This window comes from Sciurus carolinensis, chromosome 17 (assembly GCF_902686445.1).
Source record: "Sciurus carolinensis chromosome 17, mSciCar1.2, whole genome shotgun sequence".
In the NCBI taxonomy this organism is placed as follows: Eukaryota; Metazoa; Chordata; class Mammalia; order Rodentia; family Sciuridae; genus Sciurus; species Sciurus carolinensis.
In genome coordinates, this window is record NC_062229.1 from 29,791,896 (window position 1) to 29,815,478 (window position 23,583).

The 23,583-nt window shown below is 41.8% G+C and overlaps 1 protein-coding gene and 1 long non-coding RNA gene across 2 annotated transcripts in view; one reads left to right on the plus strand and one right to left on the minus strand.

Moving 5' to 3' along the window:
- The window catches only part of Myrip (myosin VIIA and Rab interacting protein), a 320,260-nt gene extending 314,850 nt beyond the window's left edge, over positions 1 to 5,410 (minus strand). The window contains exon 1 of the mRNA XM_047532415.1: positions 5,099 to 5,410. The gene's annotated coding sequence lies outside the window, so the exon portion shown is untranslated. The remainder of the gene's footprint in view (positions 1 to 5,098) is intronic.
- Positions 5,411 to 5,637: 227 nt separating this feature from the next.
- On the plus strand, positions 5,638 to 21,388 carry LOC124968821 (uncharacterized). The gene is made up of 4 exons (XR_007105856.1): positions 5,638 to 6,556; positions 8,773 to 8,827; positions 15,734 to 15,911; positions 20,962 to 21,388. It is a non-coding gene; the product is annotated as an uncharacterized LOC124968821 (long non-coding RNA).
- Positions 21,389 to 23,583: the final 2,195 nt, after the last annotated feature.

Below are 23,583 nucleotides of genomic sequence, written 5' to 3' on the forward strand. Positions count from 1 at the left end.
AGGAGTAAATCCTAAAATTCACTTTGAAATCTAAAAGATCAAGAATAGCCAAGACGATTTTAAAGAAGAAGATAAGGAAAGATTTATTAGAAGAATAAATGAAATGGTATTAGTTCAGGAATCACAAAAAGATGAAAAGAACAGAGCAGAGTCAACAAACAGACCCAGAAAATGGTATATGACAGAGATGGTAACAAAATAAATGAGAAAATAATAAATTATTCATTGAATGATAATGAGATAAATGGTTTTTGTAATGAACCACAATTGCACCCATGCCTCATACAATACAGAAATGTAAATATCAGATGAGATCTAACTGAAAAAAAAAATCCCAGTTTAAAAAAATAATACATAAAGCACAGATAAGGAAACTTGAAAACCAAAATATATTAAGAAGTTCATCTCTAAGGAAAAATTGCAAAGTGAATGAGCAGTGAAATACACTCATTCCATGCTTATCAGATGTACCAAACTTAGAAGAGTCGCAGTCAGACATCAGAGTACAAGGAACTCCAACAAACTGCAATGGGAATGTGATGTGAACCTTTAACTTGGGAGGGTAATGGGCAAAACCCAGTAAAGCTAAGGCACAGCTAGAGGTGGATGGAAACAGAACCACTGCTTGGTTATTCAACTGCTGGGGATTCCGACCTTGTGCTCATACATTTCTACAGAATCCTATCAAGGTTATTCACTGTGATCTTTTTTATAATAGTCAAAGGCGAAGATACTGTCACGTTCACAACAGGGAATGTTTAAACTCTGGTATATCAAAGGAATGAATTAACTAGGTCTGCAGCGATCAACAAATGTTATCGACACATGTAAAAGAAATGTTAGGTGAAAAAAATCACGAAAATAGATAAGGCACCCCTCTCTTACATAAAATTTTAAAGAGAAAAAAAGACAACACACACTGAGGGTCAGGCACACACTCGGTCCCAACATTGTAGGTTGTGTGGATTCAACCCCAAGTTCTCATCCTTCAGTGTCTGGATTCTCTGCTTGCTCCAGGGAGAATTTTCTATTCTCAGTAATCCTATCCTTAGACTTAAGTGACTGCTGCATGTTTAATACTAGACTAGGAACCAGGGAGGACAAAAGAATTATGCAAGATTTTCCCCAGCCTGCAGAAGGGTACAATTCAGCTAGGGAAGATGTCTCAGTCTCAAAGACTTGGCTCTCAAATCTTGCTCTGGCTCACAAAGTACACAAAGTTAGAAAGAGAGCATAGTTTTCAAGGCTCAGATCCTTCATCTATAAAATGGGAAAGCCACCTTCCTCCAAGTGTGAAGAGTAAAGGAGAAAGAGAGAGAGAGAGAGAGACTGTGGCATCCAACACATAGCAAGCACATAACATTCCTAGTGATTGTAGGCAAGGCTAGCCACCAAATGAATACAGTCTTCTAAACAATATCTTGGTCATCGTGACAGGGAAAGAAAATAGTGATGGATGTGACAAGGGCATAGGATGGATCCTTTTAGCCGTCTCCAACCTGGATACAGTCTCCCCATCTCCTCCTGGTGACTTGGGGCTCTCCTGTGAGATTCATGGGGCATTTCCTCCAGCAACAGTGTGAGTACAAGTCAGACCTAACTATTTGCTTAAGTTCACCATGAACAGTAAAAAGAGCTACTAGTCTTAGGAAAGAAAACTCCATCTCTCAAAATTCTGGAGTAAATGTAGCATACCTAAGCTAGCTTCCTAATTCACCCTCTTCAAAATCCCCAGGACTGCCAGGTGCGGTGATACATGCCTGTAACTCAAGTGACTGGGGGTAGGGTGCTGAGGCAGGGGTATCACAAGTTCAAGGCCAGCCTCAGAGCCTTGCAAGACCCTAAGCAACTTAGCAAGACCCTGTCTCAAAATTAAAAAAATAAATAAAAAGGGGTGGGGATGTAGCTCAGTGATTCAAGCCCTGGTATCAAAAAATAAAATAAAATCCCAAGGACATCCACAGTGCTAAGGAAAAGGCAAGAGTGTCCCACCTCCAGGCTCCTCCAACACACATCTTCTCCCAACCCACAAGCCACCTCCCTAAAGGGCTGAAATAGAGTTCTGTCCACGCACATAGGAGTAGGAGCCAAGAGGAGGCCTGCCTGCCAGATACTGGAAAGCAGTATTTGGAAGTCATTTTTTGGAGATACTGACCTGTTGGAGTTTATTCCTGGGATTCTCTTCTGAGGGCTTGTGAAGGATGGTGGATGTTATCAGTTCTGAGGCCAATGTGGTGCCACCAATGTGGCAACAGCACGAACAGTTCATAAATCACTCAGCTTTGAAATTCTGTGATTCCCCACTGATTTTTAACTTTAAGAAATTAAAAATATGCCCACTGTGTATGTTTCAAAGGAGAATTCATTCATATTTTTTCTTCATTCATATCACCCTATTTCGGAACCGTATCATCCCAATTGACTCTATGAAAAAGCTCTTTGGGGAGTAAATTGACCTCCATGTATCAATGTCACTGTTGTATCTGGGGTGGGTTGTTACACCATCAAAAGACAATGATCAGGGCATTTGGGAACCAAGTCATCTCCACTCAAACCACTCTTCCTTCTAGTTTTTTGTCCTAGAGTAGGTATCACTATCCTTGGTTTGCATTCATAAAAAAAAAGGCAGAAAACCATCAAGAAGTCTCATTTTAACTTGAAGACTAAAATGATAAAATAAATTAACAGTAATAAAAAAATAAAATAAAACCTGCCTGACAGAACTAAGTAAGGGAGATTGTATCTGTAGGAGAACTGGGCGGATTGGGAATATTTTAGTTCTGAATCTGAATGTTACCCGGGTGCATTCAGTCTGTGAAAATTCATTAAGTTATACACCGTGGAATGGGATGCAGTTTCTTCTGTAATTATACTATACTTTAATATACTGTTAGGATAAACTGGCCAAAGTCTGATCAGTCATTCCTCTTTACCTTGCTTTTCAGATAAGAGAAGCAATAATAAGTGGGAAGGCAAAAACAGGGAGATACTTATGTTTTCTGTGAGGTACTTTTTATAGAGAGCAAATCAATTGTTCTAAAAGCCAAAGCCACAGATGAGCTCTCCTCCTGTCCCTCTGGGCAGGGAAGAAGAAGACAGGATATAATCTATCTCACTGCTAGTTTAAATTACTGAGTGTGGCCAGAACTTCATTTTCTCAAAAGTGAACAAATCCTGGAGGCAGACAACTCCTCTTTCTCTCTCTACCCCATCCTGTCCCATATAAGGACAAATGAGACCCAGCTCACAAAGGGAACCCTGCCTTAGAGAGATACACACTGTCTCCACAAAGACCACACATACACACACACACACACACACACACACACACACACACTGTCTCCCCATCCCCCCAGACACTCTTCAACTCAAAGATATAGCTTTTGGCCCACAGAGAAGACATTCCCCCAGATGAGGGGGTGGGTAATTAGGTGAGATACAGCTGCCCATGGCCAGGCATAGATCATGAGTAGGAAGAAAGCAAGCAGCATTTTCGAAACTTAAACAAAACTAAATTTCTCTCAAAATAGAATTTTTTTAGATATGCAAAGAGGGTCCTGATGTCACTGTCAAGTTTTCTGAATTACCTCCATTTCCACCCACACCCCAGATCCTTTGGACCATTTTCCTCCTGTGTTTTAATATAACTTCAGTGCATTTTCACATCTATCATAACTTCTGAACCCCAAGTGCCTTGGAAAGACTAAAAGCAGAGACTAGTTCATTTTACAAGTGAAAAAGTTGAGGCTCAAAGACGCTTGTCAGTCATCCCCAAAACTAAGTAGTCAGTTCATCACCGAATTTCAGAGTTGGAGAAGGGGAGGCTGAGTTGGAGGGACAGGATAATGGCAAAAGAGGACAGGATAAATGGCCAAAGCTGTGAGAACAGCCCACAACCCCACAGCCAGCTGCACTGGAGCTCCTTCCAAGGATCTGGAGTAAACTATTCATCTCTAACAACATTTATATACCCTGGGAATGGTTCCCCCATCTTTCCCTGGGAAAAGTGTCAAGCAAATCAACAAATCCAGATCAAGGGGTGGGGGTTGGGCGGGCAGAAATGAAGTCAGACTCAAGGCATTTTCTAGTAGCAGATGTGAGCAAATGTAATGGTAACCAACCCCGTGGCGCACCCTCTTCTCTTAGGCAGGTCCATCTAGGCCTTAACTGGTGTGTGCACTTAAGAGTCTCTGTGGGATAGTTATCCTCAGGGACGTGGTTGCCAGTCGGGGGCGGGGATGCGGTAGGAAGTAGAAGAGTACGGATCTCAATGCAGGTTGAGACAAATTCCCCGACCCCGCTGAGACGTTAGTAAATTAAGTGATGGGAAAGAGAGGGAGTGCCCCCAAATGTTGCACGTCCAGGGTTTCGCACCACTAAAACACTCCACAACACACTCAATTGGAAGGTCCCCCGCTATTATCCGTTCTGTAGAATCCCTAGGGATAGGTTTCCTACCTCTCCCAAGTCTGGCATCTTTGGGGTTAAAGGAGTGTGAGGAAGAGACCAGGATGAAACCGAAGTAAGCACCCCACCACCACCACCAACAACCCTCAACAGCGCGTCTCAGTCCAGGCAGCCCGGGGGCGGGGCCAGATGCAATGGACTCAGGTTCTAACTCTGCGCACCAGCCATGACCTTGGGTAGGTCCCTGATTAGCCCCATTTTACAGAAATTAAGAGTCCAAAAGAGCAAGTCCACCACGCCGGGCTGCTGCGGAGCGCTTTCCCGATGGTTTGAGACACCCGACCGGAGCGCGGGTAGCATAGTAGGTGCGCGGTGAACCGCAGCTCTAGCGCTACGTGGCCAGTTGGGATCGGAAAACGGGAGGGAAACGCAGAGGCGAGCTCCAGCTCCAGCGGCTACAGAAAGGGGCGGTTCCAACTGCGACGAACCCCGAGCAAGTTCAAGTCTCCCCCATCCAGCTTCTTCCTCTGCAGAGGCAGACTGGTCATGCCGGGGAACCCTGGCTCAGGACGCGCTCGGGGTGCTGGGGAACGTGAGAGACACCTCCACACACCCACCCCAAAAGTTGCGGCAACATGAAGGGGAGAGTGGCGCAAAGCTGCCCGAAGGGAGGGGAAGGCACAATACTCACCCGGGGTGGCCGGCCTGGAACAGGTCCGCGGCTGGGGTCATCGATGGCGGCCGGGTTCGGGCCACCGCGCCTCGGGATGCCCAGGGCACCTGCCGCAGCGCCGCGCGTTGATCAGAAGGCTGCGGGCAACGAGGCAGGAACGCGAGTCGGCCGGCGAGCCAGAGCCGGGCTGCAGCGCCGCGGGGGATCGGCCGCCAGAACCGCAACCGCAGCGGGAGCCCGGGAGCGGCCAGTAGGCGGGAGCGCAGAGGTGGCAGCGGCTGTGAGGGAGGCGCCCGCGCCGCAGGCAGTCAAGCCAGCCTGGCCGCAGCGGCCACCGACACCTGCTGGCCCGGCTGACGGCCAATCAGAGACGCCCGGGGCGGGGGCGCGTGCGGAGGCGGGGCGGGGGCGCGTGCGGGGAGCCCGGCTGGAGAGGCGGCGCACTACCGCGCCTGCGCCGGAACACCGGGTGCCTACCCCGCGGGTTGCTCCAGAGCTCCCTAGGCGCGCGGGCGGCACGCGCCGGGAGGGGCGGGGCGCCCCGGGAGGAGGCGGGGCTGGGGCTGCAGGAACCCGGGGCGGGGACCAGCGCCCCTCCGGGAGCCCTTTCCGGCAGCGCAGTGCAGTGTTGGGGCAGTGGTCCAGGAACCCCAAAGCGCGACTTCAGGACATTCCCAGATTTTCCTGCACTCTGCCTCTGAACCTTGGAGACCCAGAACCCCCCTGACCGCGGAGTGATGGGTCACTGAATCCAGGGCCTGCCTGGTTCTGAGAACACCGCGGTCAGCCGGCCAGAGCTTCGCTAAGCTGGGATGGCCCGCCTCCATCGACAGCTCTTCCTCACTTCACGGTCCCTGGGTATTTAAAGTCACCGTGATGACCCTGATCGGGATTCCTTTAATTCTCCCATGAATTTACTGTGCTAGCGACGCTCATTCATTCCATGCACATTGGTTCGCGCTTGGCTCAGGGAGCTGTCCAGGTTCATGGTTGCCCAAGTCTTCCAAAGCACCCACTGCTGCCGCAACACCAGGTTAGAGAGCCCACGGTGTCAGGACTCCCGGACTGCTGCAAGTGAGGAACGCACTGAGATTCATGCCAGGAGCAGCTGGTTATGGAAGAATGACAGAGTTGAAAGGTTTCACCCCAGGCCAAGGCTTCACCGCGTGTATGCCATCAAGCACAGGGCCAGAAATCTTCCTGAGACCGACTACCTCATCCCCAACAACTCGGCTGTGAAAACACATTGTCAGTTTTAGTTGCTTCTCACCGAAGAAACTCCATGAGAATGAAGCCTTTGTGGAGGTCCACTGGCCTTTGCTAAATCCCCGGGAATCCTCTCAGGTCGGTGGTTTCAGACTGTTCCCTCTGTAAATGTGTGCAGTAGAAATGGAAGGCTCCTTTACTGATTGCTCCACAGCAGCAAGGAGAAAAACGAAAACAAAAACAAACACTTTTGGGAAGGGAACTTTGAAGGTAAAGGGGTCAATTTTTCTAAAGATCTGGTTTCCTCCTTTAAAGGGGTTTTAATGCCCATAAACTAGTAAAGTTTATTTTGTTTCTAGTTTATTTAAATTCCATTTTAATTTTATTTATCTACACGTGATTAGTATTCACACGGTACAAAATTGAAAAAGTAGAAATGGGTATACAATTAACACGATTTCTTTCCATCCTTCTTACAGTCTCTCAATTCCTTATATATAAAATCTACATATACCCAAATAGATTTGTCACATATTCTTATTTTTACCTTTTCTTGTACATAATGAAAGCATTTATTACACAGAATATCCAAAATGTTCTAAACCTTGATCTTTTTCCTTAAGATATTATCATAGACTAATTCCATATTATTACCAATTATTTTCCTTGTTCATGTACAGTTGTATAATATTCCATTATGTCAAAATTCATGTAACAGACCCCAATTATGGTCATTTAGATTGTCTCCAATCTGCCATTAATTACATTGCAGCAGTGAATAACTTTGTTCTTATATAACTATGCTTATGCAAAAGTATGTATGAAGACTGAATCTCTAAAATTGGATTCATGGGGTCCAAGATCATGTGCATGTATAATTGGGATCTCAAATGTCCTTCATGGAGATATTTACTCATGACCCCACACAAGGTAAGAGATTGCCTGTTTACACACCCACCCACCCTACCCCTCTGGTGGTTCTGAGTCAGTTGTCCTCAGATCCAGTCTTGGCCCTTCTTACTGTGCTGTGTGGGGGCTGACTTCTAAAGGTTGCATTCCCAGGCTCTCCTATCAACTGTCTTTGTTGCACTGGCCACATGTAGAAGAATGGAAGGAGGAAAGAAGGGAAAAGCCAGGGAATTTCTCACTGCTTTTCTTCTGCACTGAAGGTGGGAATGGAAGAGTAGTCCAGGGTGCCAGCTATTCCTCCTGGCTAACTCCAGGTCCTATAAGACAGGCTAACTATGGACCTAGCTCCCTGGGCTCTGGTGATACCTTCTCCTCTTATCCCTCCAGCCTGGAGATAACAGGTTATCCCACAGGTGCTAATCTTCAGTACTTTCTCTGCTTCTGAAGAGCCTCTCACATTTATCTGAGTAACCAAATCCCCTAATTTTAAATTCCCCTAGTTTTAAATACTCTTAAGTGGTTCCTGGTTTTCCAGTTGTACCGATATTTTCTTGCTACACTGATACACTCCTCTATACAGCGTGTTATAAAACTTTCTGATCTTTGCCAATCTGGTAGGTGAAAAGGGGCCTCCATAGTTTGACTTGCATTTTTCTTATTAAAAGTGAGGGAGAAAAAAAAAGTGAGGGAGAGCATTTTACATATGCTTAAGAGTCATTGTATTTCCTTCTTATTTTAACTCTATGTCACATCCTTGCCCATTTCTTTAATTTTGTCAGATCAATAGATTCTTAATGGAGAAACCAAGTTGTGCCAGTGAAACATTCCACAAAAACTTTTATTGGAACCTAGGTTTTCAACAGGATTTTACCTCAGGGAGCAGTATCTAGTCAAAAATCTGTTCATGGCTAGGGAGGAAAGGAAGAAAATATAATAAGAGTATTTGGGAGTTTATAATTCACCTGGACAGACAAAATAAACCTACATTAAGTAATGTTCATTGTTTTACATTGTTATAACCAGTAAGTGCAAATGATAATAACAAATCTGAGTGGTCTCTTCCCTAAACAATGTATCATGGAATCATTCCCTATCATTACGGAAGTTTTTCTCTTCTTTCCTTCCCTGTTTCTTTCTTTTTTCCTTCTTTCTTTCCCTTCCCTTTCCTCCCTTCATTCCCTTCATGTGTATGGTATTCCACTGCCTAGAATATGTCATAACTAATTTAAAAGATCCCAAGGACTCTTAGTTACAAGTGGCAGAAACCCAACTCCTATGACTAGGATGTTGTTCGTACTCCAGGGGTTAGTGTATTTGAAACTTGGTTCCCAGAATGGTGATTCTAAGAGATGGTGGAAACTTTTAAAGCTAGAGCCTACTGAGAGGTCACTGGAGGTGCTGCCCTTAGAAGAAATTAAGTTCTTGTGGGACTGTGAGTTAGTTCTTAAGAGGAGATTATCACAAAAAGAGCAAAACTGGCCCCTCCCGTTGCTCTGGGCAAAATTCTCACCATGTGATCTCTCCCTCTCTCTGCACTCCCACCATGATGCCATCTACCATGATGTGACACAACCAAGGAATTCTTCACCAGAGCCCAGACAATGACAGGCCTTGAGCTTCCAGAACTATGAGGTAAACAAACCTCTTTTCTTCATTAAGTACCCAGGCTCAGGCGTTTTGTTTTGTATTTTTCAGAGAGTAATGGAAAAAGGACTGATAAACCACCTCAACCTTGGGCATAAAAAGAAACATAGAGGCTTATTTAAATGCAAAGTCCAAATGTATTTCTAACATCAGGCATATTGGATTCAGGGGTTCAAATGACATCTGTAGCAGTAGAACTATAGTCTCCATGTTACCCCCTTGTCACCCCATCTCTCCTCTCTACTTTCCTCTAAAGGCTTCATTGTTAAGCTGACCTCATGGGTGGCATCTGGCAGTTCTAGAATTATCTGTCTTCTCAGTAGTTAAGTTTCAAGAACAAGGTAAGTCTTCTCTTTTCCAGAGTGAACATTGCCCTCTGGAATGCCCTAGAAAGTTGCCCTAGAAAACTCACTTGTATCACTTCAATCATGTGTCCATCCCCTGAGCAATGTGAGGACTGGCATTCTGACTATTGGTAAATAAACTAAGATGAAAACAGTGGTTGAAGTAAATCAGTCACAATGTGTACCATATTCATGAACACTTTCCTAAACATGCCTCCTGACTGGTCAGTAATAATCTACATGTAAACGCTTAGGTTCATTTTTTGTTCAAACCTAGAAGAACATTTTTGTTCAAACCTAGTGGAGATCTCAGCTTCTGCAGTTGGATCCCAGACTAACATGGTAAATGTTTGCATGTAGAATGTCAGAGGGTCTCTTTTCATATGGACTTTATGGGGCTGTATCATGACAAGAATGGGGACTGGATTCAGAAGTTATTTGCCATTATGCCGGTATTTTAGAAAGCTGATTTGATATGTGAATCTGCCTCTTATTAGAACATCAGAATCAAACTCCTAACATCTTGCCCAAGTTATAAACATTTTGAAAGAAAGAGAAGTACAGAATAATAGTTTAATGATTTGAACAATGTCACAAATAAGACAAGAAGAAAGTACTGATTAAAAACCCAGAGACATAGGGATGAAAAAGTGCCTCAGTTCCTAATCTGCAGTGTTTTAGACAGAAACAGACACCACTTTGATTCTCCACCAGAGCTAGTGTTGATTTTTTTTTAAAAGTTCCTTGTGAAGGGTTTGGCATTTGAAGATGACTTGGATAACCATAAGATAGGCAAAAGATGACCTAAAATGCCACCTCCTCATTTACCCCCATTCTGAGCAATGCTGCTGAATTCCAGTAATATCCATCCCCTCGTTTGTCCCTCATGACTCACAGGCAGTACTTGTATTTCCATTTTCTGCATGATCTTGACCACTGTAAGAGTTTTAATGGATTCTTCTTTTATCAAAAAGAGCTGTTTGACATTTGTGCACACAAGGAACTGCATCACATCTTCTTCTAAAACAGAAATCAGACAGTCCATTTCTTAGCCAGAAGATTGATGAGTTTATACTGGCTGGAAAAGGATGCATCTCTGGAGGATTCTGGGTAAGATTAAAAGAGCATTAATCACAAGACTGGGGTGCCAGTCTGAGCTCATCACTTCCTGTCTGTGTGACCTTGGGCAATTTACTTAGCTCTATCCAGGGTTCCCTAAATATGAATTAAGGTATAATTCTCCCCACCGCCCTGTGAGATTTTTATTACTTGACACAAAGGTTTTGAGGTTCTTATGCCCTTAATGAGATTTAATACTTGCTAAAGAAAAATTATGAATTTTTTACGTGGCAAAAGCGAGCTTATAAAGGAAGCTTCTATGCCATTTTGTGGTTTTATGGTATGGAGGTGTTGAAATAAAACCTTCATCCACTACCTCCTTATCACCAACACTATTTCTACCTTTCCCATGTCACTCATCACTTAGCTACATGGTATTAACTATTTGGACATATCTCCAACCTCCTCATGACTACAAGTGCCTTGGAGTTAGAGCCTACAAGTGCCTACTAGACTACAAGTGCCTTGGAGTTAGAGCCTCATTTTTGTTTCTACAGGGTGCTTGCAAAATTAACTTGATAAATGTTTAATATTCAGTAAATAGTTGTTAGATGGAAAGCTAAAAGAAAAATAGATAAATTTGACCTCATCATAATTTAAAATATTTTCTCTGTAAACAACCTATTAGGATGAAAAGAAAAGTTACATACTTGAAAATATTTTCAAAGTATTTATGTGACAGAGGACTTGCATCTATAATATGTAAAGAACTCATAACGTTCAACATTAAAAATAAGCCCCAAGCAATCCAACTAAAATGGATTAAAATTTAAAAGACATCTAACAAAAGAATATATACAACTGGCAAATAAGTACACAAAAGGATGTTCAATATCATAAACCATTAGAGAAATGCAAAGTAGAAATATAATGGTATATCTCTACACATCTATCAAAATGGGTAAAAAAAATCATGACAACACAAATGTTGGCAAAGAGAGAGAGAGACTGTATCACTTCTGCAGTGCTGGTGGGAATGTAGAATGATGTGACCACCCTTGAAAATAGCTCTGCCATTTCTTTAAAACTCAAATCAGACTTACTATACAGTCCAATAAATGTACCCTTGGATGTTTATTTACATTTATGTTAAAGCTTGTACGAGACTGTGACCTACACAAATGTCCTTCAATAGGTAAATAGTTAAGCAGAGGCATCTACATAATAATCCTCACTTTGAAGGAATAATGCAATTACCTTCACTACTTCCCAGTGGTGAACTTAGATACTTTTTTTTTAAGTCATTATTCTCAGGTTGTTGTTTTCTAAGCCAGTCTAAGAAAGTCACATGCTATCTGTTTCCATTTATATAAAATTCTTGAAATAAAATTATAGAGATGGAGAACAGAATCATGGTTTCCAGGTGTTAGGGATGGTGTGGGTGGGGCAGGGAGTAGGTGTGACTATAAGAAGAGTAACCCCAGGAGCCTGTGGTAACAGTACATTTCTGTATCTTGATTGTGGTGAGTTACATGAAGCCACACACATGATAAAACTGCACAGAACTATACACGTATATAATTGGTGCACATGTAACTATAGAAATCTGAATAAGTTCTGCAACTTTTACCAATGCCAGTTTCCTGCTTTGGACATTGTATTACAATCATATAAGATGTTAGCTCTGAAAGAGTCTCCATGAAGGTTTGTGTAGGTCTTCCCTACACATTCCTATGCAACTTCCTGTGAATCTAAAATTTTTTTCTATTTTAGAAACTTTAAAAAAGTGAGTGAATAAATGAATAAATTTCTCCACTCTAAATTGGAAGAGGCATATGCACATCATGACAAGATCTTTTATTGTACATCTTATAATAGCATATTCAAGTCCATAGTTTGCAACTGCCTTATAGTAAGCAAAGTTTTCAGTTGGCATTATGGAAGAAAATAATTCAGAGAGTGATCTCATATCAAATGTACATGCAGAAAGTATGTCATGCATAAAAATGCCCAGTAATATTGTGACACTATACTATAGTAACGATTGGATATGAAATCTGTAAATTCTTTTTGTCCCAAAACATAGAGAAGTGCCAGAGTTCACAGTGTAGGGCAGGTTGTGACTTCTGACATCCTCCTGGGTAGGCTGTCCTCCTGCCTACTGTATAAAGCCTGGATAAGTTCGCTGTGGCAATTAAAGCAGTTCTTTCTTTACCATCCTGCAGATCTTAGGACATATTTTAGTTTTATATAACCTCAACATGATTTTTTAGGTATAAATCCATTTCTGTTTTTTAACAAGGCTAGATAATTAAGTCAGCCCAACTGAAACACATGATTTTTCATACAGGTGTACTATTTCATTATATATATATTACTTTTGGGGGGTTTATCTGCAGTTTAGCATGTCTTTTCTTTGCAGGTATGCAATTACAAAACTTTCTACACAGATATGACTCCTGATGTTTTTATCAGACGCTGTCCTGAGCTCAGTTTGCATCATGGCCTGTTTTGTGTTAAGTTCCTCAGAACCAGAGCCTGAGATAGAAATCTAGGGACATGTGATTTATTGAGGAGATGCTCAAAGGAGAAAGAGAGAGAGGGAAGCATTACAGGAAAGGAAATGGAGTCAAATTCATCCTGAGCCCATGAGGACCCTGATGCATGTATTGCACTGCAGAGCTGTCCCTCTTTGAGACAAGGGACTGGTCTTTATGATCTTGGATCAATCAGTCCTGGTTTGCCTACTGCCCCTGATGGGGGCAAATTGGTCCCTTACCCGGCTCTGTGCAAGGTGACTTCTTGTTTGTTGAAAACAATTCTTTGAAAGGGGCAACTATAAGCCATTATGCACCAACACTCAAAGCATCTTGGAAAGGGGGTGCAGGTCCAGCAAAGAGTATCTGGAAGGGCAGTGTTCATTACACCATCTTCCCTAAATCCTTGTCAAATATTAAAGCAGTAATAAGAAGAATAACTTATCAGCAGTACTGGAGGTCAAGGAGAGATGCAAGTAGCCCTGAGAAGTTAAAGAGCTTAGAACGGTGTCATCTTGACAAAAGAGTCAACCAAAAATGTGCCTAACCCATGCACAGGAGAAGCAGATAACCCTTCAGCTTAGAGAAGATGCTCAATCATGCCAGTAAAGAACAGGGAAAATGGAAGGACATTTTGTTGATTATGTTTTCTAAAGGACTGAAAATATTCCACATTGGTAAGAATAGGGGGAAATGGATATTCTCAAATATTATTGGTGGAGACTTTTCAGAGGTTAACTTGGTCTCAAATATATAAACCCTCTGAGTCACAGTTTACTTCTAGGACTTTGGACTAGCAAAACACTAGCCCAAGGAACTAAGATGTTTGCAGAAGACTTTGGGGTATAATTTGTAATACTAAAAAATTGGAAATATCCTTAGGTCTATTGACTGGCAACGGGTTTAAATAAGGCATTCTATAGTCCCTAGAAAGCATGAGGTGACTCTAGACACTCTGACATGTAGAAAGTTGGTTATAATTTAACATATGTGTACACGGTTGGGGTGGGGGTTGAGGTGCAAATCATAAAATAGAGCATCCTCAAGTTTATGAGAAAAGGAAGAGAATTTGTATGTACTATATAAATTCTCTGTTCCCTTAAAAGACAAATTTTCAAGGAATGCTTATTCTTTGTTTTCTTGAGGGAATAGGGAATCATTTTCTTAAGACAACAGTTTCTTGGGAGGATCAGAGACAGGAAAGTCACCCCAAAGGACATTCGTTTTCTTCTGTGAGAACTAGTGAAGAGATGTCCTTAGTTGTACTCGGTCAGGTTCTGAGAAGCAGAGCCAGAGGCAGGGATTCAGGTGCAGAGAATTTATTGAGTGAGTGCCCTCAAGAGAATGAGAGTGACAGGGACAGAATGAGGCAAGAGAAGGAGCTAAGTAAGCACACCACCTCAGCTGGAGAAGAGCCTCTGGATGATCCAGTGTGCTCTCTGGAACCAGGATTTTACCATAGAGCAGGTCACACCTTCAAGTCAGAGGAGTCAGCCATTGTCTTCCCTCTGGGTTGGCTGCATGAGATCCTCCTAGACAAAATAGCCCGTGTTGCCCAGGGAATAATTATGCAAAGAAAGGTGCCACTGAGGGTCATTAGCTATCAGCGCTCACAGCATCTGGGACCTGCGGCACCTGCCCACAGAGGGGGTTATGGGCAGGGCAGGTACCCTAAACAAACGCTATGATTATATAAAGAGCAAGGCAAGTAGGCACCCTCTGTGCTTGGCTCCCGCATCTGAGCATAAAAAGAGCAAGGAAAGTTCTCATGAAACAGAATCTTTGTAGCTAGACTGAGAGGATCCTGACTGGCTTTGAAAAGTGATACCTGAAGAGAGATGGATCAATTTATATAAGAATGGATTGATGCCCTAAGATTTAAAGCTAGGAAGGCCAAAGTTGGATAGGAGCAGGATGTCTCTGGTCAGGGCCCCTATTCCCACTTCTCTGCCAGTACTATTCCCCCTCTCGATGTATTAGAAAATGGAGGGCTAACCCAGGCACATGGGTGGGGCAAGTGGAGGATGGGCTGAACGTCAGCCTCTGGCTCTCTTCCCAGTGAGATGCCGGTGTGCAGCACAAGACTACACAAAGGAACAGAACTGCCCTAACCCAGCAGGTCCAGTGCAGAAATGGGCAAGAAGATGACTAAAAGTCACTTGGAGAATTGAGAAAGCTAAGCTTGCAGATGTGCTCAAGATGTGTGGAATGGGCAACAGCCTAAAACCTGTGAGTAGGGCTGCCAGCCTCAGAAAACTAGCTTCCCAGGAATGACTGTTGAGCATGGGAGTGTGCTCCAACACCGGGCACCTGGGCCCTCAACACGGGGATCCACTGTGGTCTAGACCAGCCAGGGCTTTCAAGTAGCAGAAGAGATCTCTGAACCCAAACCACATAGGACCTGTCAACGGCAACAGCACGGGCAGAAGACAAAAAATAAAACACAGTCTAATTCATTCTGCTTTCTGTGTGAGGAAGCAAGGTGGACCCTATTGGACTAAGCTTCAAAAAGGAAATCCTGAATTTCTGTTCTTTAGTAGGGATTAGTTAAAAGACATGTGAATACATGAGTATATTGATGAAGCAGATCATATCAGACTAAATGGAATAATGCAGGGAAAAGAGTTTATTGTTTCTGGTAAGTACAGTATTTTTCTCTGAGGTACTTTTTTAGAACAATGAATATTTTATTATGCAGCTATTCATTCCCTACTAAATGATGGCTTTTAAAAAGCTTTGCTGCTCTCTTTAGTCAAGTTGATGCTATCTTGGGATGGCAATGCGGAAATAATAATAGGATCTTGTCATTCACTGACCAGGGTATACAATAAGGAATCCTGATGCTGCTGAGAGATTCTGACCATAATAATATGATTTTACAGGAGTACAGATGGTCACCGACTAAGTGAATCTTGATTTGTGACTCTCTTCTCTTCTGATTTTTCTTACCGTAGATCAGGTCCCTACAATGAAGCCGAGACGTGGTTAATAGCCTCTATAAGCAAATCAGATTACAATGCTTCTCTGAATCCTGACCCAGTTGAGACCCGTGGCAGCTGACTCAGCCCTCAGCTGTGTTGAGGATTAATCAAATTAACAGCAATGCCCGGAAATTTAGCCAGGGCCCTGTGTGTAAGTGTGTTTCTCCGTCCTAACTGTCCCAAGTCGTGGTTTAGTGGTTGTGATCTTATTCGCTGAGTCTTAAAGTTGTTGTTGAAATAGCAAAGTCATGCATCACCAAAGTAAAGGTGACAGGTGAGCCTGCCCCGGCATGTCCCTGCTTCTGACCCTCTATATGCTTCTCAGCATGTCCTGAATTCCATAGCAGTTGTCATCCTTTAGCACACTGAAAACTTTCTTACTGTTTACTCTCTGTTGCTTTTCTTCTCAACTAGGATGTAATCTAGGGGTCTTGGCATTGTTTACTGATAGATCTAAGAACTTTGGACAGAGCCTTAGCACACAGGAAGTGCTCAAAAATATTTATTGAATGAAAATGCTAGGAAAAAAAGACTCACCCACTAACAGTTCCAATTCAGGATGTTCAGAGACGTTCATGCATACTGAATAGTCACACTGATTTTTTTTTTTTTATTGTTTCGGTAATCAGATCACCTGAATTTTCATGTATTTCAAACTTTTTTGAGGGGTAAAAAAATTCTTCTTGTTGGTTGAAATATTATGAGCTTATTCGATGTATTTCTCCTCTCAGTCATACAACTTTCACCACCACCACCCTTGAAGGCAGAGCCAAGAGTCTCTAGGAAGTGACACAAGAAAAGTGAATCCTACCTGGAACATAGTAACCCAATTCAGGGGAGGGGGTTGGATATAATATGGAAGAAGTTTCTATTCCATAGGTAGAAAAGAAAGAGTCCCTCTCTCCAAGGAGAGTAAGAGAATAAGTTAGAAAGAATGTGAGGAGGAAAAAAAAAAGAGGTGGGGAGGACATTATTTGATTTTTCCAAGAACCCAGGACTGAATCTTCTTGGTGTCCATGAACTCAGAATGGTAAATGTAGGAAGTGGAAATTGAAGTATTTCAGTGGGACACTGAAAACTAAGGGGGCTAGTGGAGGTGAGTCCTGGAGAAAAAATATACAAATAGACAATGGCTAGACCATCTAGAACCACCTGACCCACAGACTGTGGAACAATCAGCCCAAAGGCAGGACTTAGTTAATGATTGCAAGCGCCCCTGGATTTTGGTCCTCCTCTTCCAACCTAGAACCAACCACAGAATGCTAGACGTGCTTCCCAAACCAATGGCATAGAAAGTCCTGCTTCTAGACAGCCTGTGTCCAGCTTCCCCAGGCAGATGATTGGGTCAGAACCCACCTGAAGTCTTCCCCTTCATTCATGTCCCAGAGATGTGTAAGAATAGCCTGATTCCACCAAGGATACCAAACAAATGGGAACTAATAGCAGAATCCAGGAACCAAACTGAGAAGATTCAACTGAGGAACTGAATGCTGAGAGAGGCATTCTTTTTCATTCTTTATTTTTATCTTTTTCATTCTTCCATTTTATATTTTACTGTCTAAAAATATTGTTTATCAGATGAAGAAGAATCTCAAAGTAGAACACAGCCCCTATGAACCTGTTATTAGAACCAGCCTCACAGACCAATGAATGTATTTCTCATCAAACCAGTGCCTGTGTGGACAAACTTTTGCCAAATTACAACAGCAACAGCAACAAAAACTGAATCAGTTTCTACCTCCATCTCATTCTTTCTGTTCTGAGAACTTGGCTTTGATCTGGAGAGAATGTTTCTTTGGTGAGTTGTTCCCTTTGGTTTCCTGCCTGTCTTTCTGGAGGTGCCAATCATCAGATCTGCTTTCAGAGGCAGCCAAGCATCAGGTCTCGGGGCCCAGACACAAAGTGCACAAACATTGGTTTCAACTGACTGTTGCCTGCTGCCCTGGGGTCATCTCAGTCTAAATTCTCCCCTCCTCCAAAAGGAACTCCTGCTTCTTACCTCACTCTCATTATGATCCTAATTCTTGCATCTAACTCTCTAAATGGCACCAACAATGGATTGGACCTTGAATGGCTGCTCTCAGGAAAATGTGGCTTGAAATTTGCTTATTTAAGAGGTATCTTAGAAAAGAAAGGGAATGAAATCTCTCATATTAGGGGGCAACACTTTTTGATATGTAGAGGCTTTCAAATGAAATTCTGGTTTAAAAATTGTTTCACTAAAAGATTTCTTGCTGCAAGTTCATAAGTAACAACCAATTTCACTCCTTTCCTGGTAAACCATCACTTCTGGTGCCTCTCTGTATTCAGCTCTCTCTTACCCTTTATCCTTCTGATCTCTCTCCTTCTCTACTTCTTCCCATTTTTCAGACTCCTACCTCATTCAACTGATCTCAGAATTCCATTTGTCTCTAAAGATCTATCCCATCCACAATCCAAGCATGTAGGCAATTGTATAATTTAAATCTCGGGACCCAGGCTGAATAAAGAGCTATACTTCAGGATTTTCTTAAATTCAGACAAAACCAGATACTATTTATAGAAGAATCTAAACTTCCCTTGGATGTATAGAACTCAGAGTTACCTAAACTATATCAATTTGTAGACGTCATGGTCAAAATTGCAGATATTAAATCCTGAATAGCAAAAGTTGACTGAATGAACCCAGAATGGGAGCTACAGAATTCTACTTTATACAATAGACCTGAAGGTTGAAAAAGGCCCCCAAATTAGAGCAATGTCTTCTAAAAGCCATACCAAAAACATTTTGCAATAAAAATTGGTAGAATCAAAATTAGAAGTATGAATACAAAAGATGAATTGACAGAACCTGGTGCACACCTGTAATCCCAGCAGCTCCTGAGTCTGAGGCAGGGGAATTGCAAGTTCAAAGCCAGCCCCAGCAACTTAGTGAGGCCCTAAGCAACTTAGAGAGATCGTCTCTAAATAAAATATAAAAGGGCTTGGGGATGTGGCTCAGTGGTTAAGTGCCCATAGGTTCAATCCTGGGTACAAAAAAAAAAAAGAAGAATATAATCATCCAGTCCACTCCCCAAGGGGCACATCAGTTGTCCCTTGCTCCAAGTTCTACTTGTCTCTCCTGAAGAGCCCTTTCTAGCCCTTTCTGCCTTTCACAAGGCAGGCGGGAACTCTCGAACAGTCTTTAAAAAGTGGAAACTCGGGGGTCTGTCTTCACCTCATCTGAACTTACATTTTCTGTACCTCTTTTTCCTTGTCTGTAAGGTGGATGGCAGTAGCAGTGAGCTCCCAGGCTGATGTGACATACATGAGCTAAACATGTGGAATACTTGGAAGAGGGTCTGGCATACTGGGTATGCTCTGTAGGGGCCTGTAAATGTTTTATTTAGCTTTGATCTGGCTGCCCTCAAAGGAATATCATGATCAGACTACAAAACTGATTTCAAAATTCAATACAAGAGATACATATGGGGGAGTGTGGGAATTATTTCATGGTAGCAAGATATTTTTTTAATGACTATGGTGTGACAATAGCTACATGATACATTCTGCATTTTTATTCTCATGTTTTGTAATTATAAAAAATAACACACCCTAATGCTGGAAGCCTGAAAACAGAAGGAAGTACTCAGGGAATAATGCACTAAAACATATCTGATTTTAGAGACCCACACGGGTCATATTTCATGATGACGGGTTACATCTCTAGAAATATTTTTCATTAGCAAATTAACAAAATTTACGCTTTTCCATATCCACTAACATTCCTTAGAAAAATTATTTTAATAGCTGTAGATCGTTATATCCTGTACATGTGTCGTAATTCATTTCTGGTGCATGAGTAGTTACACACTGGAATTAGTCAGTGAATTTTGAATTAAAAATAAACATTTCACCAACCCTGTCAATTCTTTCCATTGGATTTTCCACTGATACACCATGCTCACCTCTTAGTATTTGTGTGTGTGTGTGTGTGTGTGTGTGTGTGTGTGTTGCTGGGGATGGAACCCACGGCGTTGCATATATGAGGCAAGTGCTCCACCACTGAACTACATCTACAGTCCACAGTCCAAGTCTTCATTAGTTTTGAGGGTAAGTGAATTCAAAGCAAGCACATCCACAAGTCAGTCAGAGAAAATCAAAAGGCTAGAAGACTGAGTTCGTTAAGTAAGATTACAGGAAAAAACATTCTTTTGTCCTTATCTGTTCATTCTTTCTTATCATTTGAGCATTTAACAAGAATCCTTCACTTGTTGGTACAGATCCATAAAAACAGAAGTCTCATCCTTCATGTTTCATTCCATAATGTGTGAGAGCATAAAATGGGCCAACACATCCTTCCTTCATTTTGAGAGAAAGGAACTTGGGAATGCATCAAGGCAAAACATGGTAGAAAATAATTTATCCAGAAATCTTATCACTAAAGCATCAAAAATGTCAAATTTATCCTGAATGGACTGTCTTTCCCAGAGACCACCTGTATTTCAAGTTAGTCATTCATGTAGAATAATCAATGAATGGTGGCTCTGGTGTCTATGGTGATGTCATGGTCCAAAGAGCAATGAATGTCCAGCTAATTGAAAGCATTAAAGCCAGAGTCACATCAGAGGCTACTGTGCCCTGGATACTGTCATCTTTTGTGAATCTTCATTTTTTTCATGGTCCACCCAGCTTCTTGGAAGGGATGCAGGTGTGGCCACCAGAGCTTCTAATCCTCTACTCATAGTTATTTTGGGGGTTACTCAGGAAATTAGGTTTCTGAGATTCCATTCAGGGATTTTACTGAACTATTGAGAAAGGGAAGCTCCAGGTAAAATTGAGTTTGACACAAGTAGAATAAATGCGGGAACTGCTTCCAGTCATCTTTCCTGAGAACAAAGGTGAATAGTACATAAGAAATCACTGAATTTAATTCATAATTTTGTGGGCTGCAAGTATGAGCTGGACACAGCTGAGTGGTGATTCTGCTCATGACTCTACTCCATACATCTGTGGGCAGCCCCCTGGATTAGCTGGGCATGGCTGGTCTAGGATGAACTCACTGGGATGGCTTGTCTCTGCTTGATGGGGGGGGGTTTCTTATTATCCAACAGACAAGCCCATAAATGGTTCCAAAAAAGGGTGGGAATTATGATCATTTAAAAAAATAATCTACCAATAATCTTCTAACCATGATTATTTGTGTCCCTCCTACATACGAAATACACTTATTTCCTCCACAGACCACCTTATATCTGAGTCAGAGTCCAGAATTTTGGGACCTGCTTTCTGCCACATGAGACTTCCCTTAACTGGAGATCTATGAACTAAGAAGACAAGTTTCGTGCTTTCAATAACCCAACCAAGAAGGGCAAGACCAGGATGGACAGCCACTGTAGACTTCCCCATTCAAAATACCATCAATGGTAATTCATGCTGTGAAAAGCCTTGTAAACAAAGTACCTCATCTCAGCCCAGGAGATCCTGCAGATGTGCAGGCTAGACAGAAAAGTTGTAGTGAGGAGGCTGAGGATGCATGGAGGGACTTCTTTTAGCCTATGTTGTTTTCTTCTGTGGTTTCTGCGGAAGCTGATCTAATAAAATTTGATTCTAAGTGACTTGGCTGGATTCCTATCTATGTATCAACAAGGATTTTTTCTGGTAAATAAAACATTCATGCATTTTTTATGAGTACATGATGCTTTTATTTTTAAGTTGCTGTTGGTATTTTAAAGAGATGATTGTATATCCTAAATCCTGATATTTAGTACAAAATTTCATGCATGAAATATTTACTTTATGTTCTATCATTAAACATTTAGAATTTTCTACAATATGTGATTTATTTTCTGTTTTCTACTAAGTCTAGATGATTTGGGTCAATGTAAGCTGAGAGCTACTTAATATATCTTTTAATTGAATCTGAGGGTATATTTTTTATTAAGTAGAGATTTTATAAACCACAGGTAACTTCTTAGCACTACAAATTTCTATTAAAGCATAACACACATATAAAAATAGACCCATATACATGTGCAGCTTGATGCATTTTATAATTAAATTCATTTGCATGATTAGCACACAGATTAAGAAATAAAATATACCTGCCCTCAGAAGCTTCTCTGTGCCTACTGTCAGTCATCGTTCTTTGAAGGTGGGGTCTTTCAACCCCAGCATTACTGACATTTTGGTTTGGACAATTCCTTGCTCAGAGAGGTTTTCCTGTGTGTTGTGGGATATTTAGCAGCATCCTTGGCATCCTTAGTAGATGCCAGAAGCAGCCCACCAGTATGACAATCAAAACTGTCTCTTCAGATACTTCCAAATATTTATACCTATTGAGAACAACTGCCTGTATAATTATCATGGCTTCTAACAGCACAGATTACTTTAGCCTGTTACATATTTTATGTAAATAAATTAACATACTATGTGTTTTATACCTGGATTGTTTTTCATAATATTTTATTTATATGAATCATTCATAATGGTAGGTACAGTTGTAGCCTTGTTCTTGTAATTGAATATCACTCTATTGCATAAATATACCCCAATTCATTTATCCATTCAACAACTGAAGGGCATTTTGGCAATGGCTGTTTTTTGTTTTGTTTTGTTTTCTTGCTAATATGTGACTGAAAAATCTCATTTATTTTTTGTCATACCTTATATCTAAAATTATATACCAAACATTAAAAAAATTTTTTTTCAAAGTTAGGTTTGTTAATCTGGAACAAATCACAAACTAAGCATTATAAATAAAATATTTTTATGGTATTCATTAGTTTTATCAGAAGGCACACACACAGAGCTGGGGTTGTGGCTCAGGTGCAGAGCGCTCGCCTAGCACACATGAGGCCCTGGGTTTGATGCTCAGCACCACATAAAAATAAAATAAAGGTATTGTGTCCACCTACGAGTAAAAAATATATTTAAATTAAAAAATGCATACACACACACAACGGGGCCAAGAAGGATGAAGTAGGGAGAAGAGTCCAAGTTCGGTAGTATCAATACAATACCAACCGAGCATCCATGACTGCCAGGCACTGTCTGTGGCTCTGGTTGTGAGGATGAATCAGACAAGTTCTGCAACTCTGACAAGTTTGCTGGTCCTTTCTTCTCCTGCTGACCCTACCGTTCACTCTTGGGTTGATGAGCTCTAAGGGCCCCTCCTGCTTGAAAGGTTGTGTCTGATAAGAAGATCTGGGCAGTGCCAGGGAAGCCTGTGGCATGGACAGCTACAGCTGCATCTGCTCTAGGTCACTCATGTCAAGTAAGATTAGAGTGGGGGCCCTGGACTTACAGCCCTGCTCCTGAGTGAGCTTCCTTGGCTAAATGGACAGGGTACAAGCTGCAGGGGAAAGTATGCCCTATCTCCCAGAGACTCTCATCTCAGGAGAGACGCGATGTGGCAAGGGAGGAAAGCTACCAGACACGGCCCCCAGGAAACCCAGAGAGCACGGACTGCGCATGACTGCTTTATACCTGAGTGAAACGTTCATCTACATTCATAGCACGCAGCCTACTGGACAGAGGAGAATGTGAGCCTAGAGAAGGAATGACTCTGCTGGGCTTCTGGAGGGTTTTCTGCTTTTTTTTTTAATAGACTAATTTTGTCTTGAACAGGTATCATGTAAATTGAGTGACTGCCCTTTTACAAGAAGTTTCATTACCAGTTTTTTATAAAGTATCTTTGTCTCTTATCTTTGGTACTCAAACATTTAATTAACCACCTACAACTTTGATACAAAGAAAAACAAAGACCTGTCTCAGTCTTTTTTCTTACGTATCACTCCAAAACTTCAGAGATTTTTCACTTTTCTTCCTCAATTTTCATTTCTTCATGATTCCTAATATGCTCT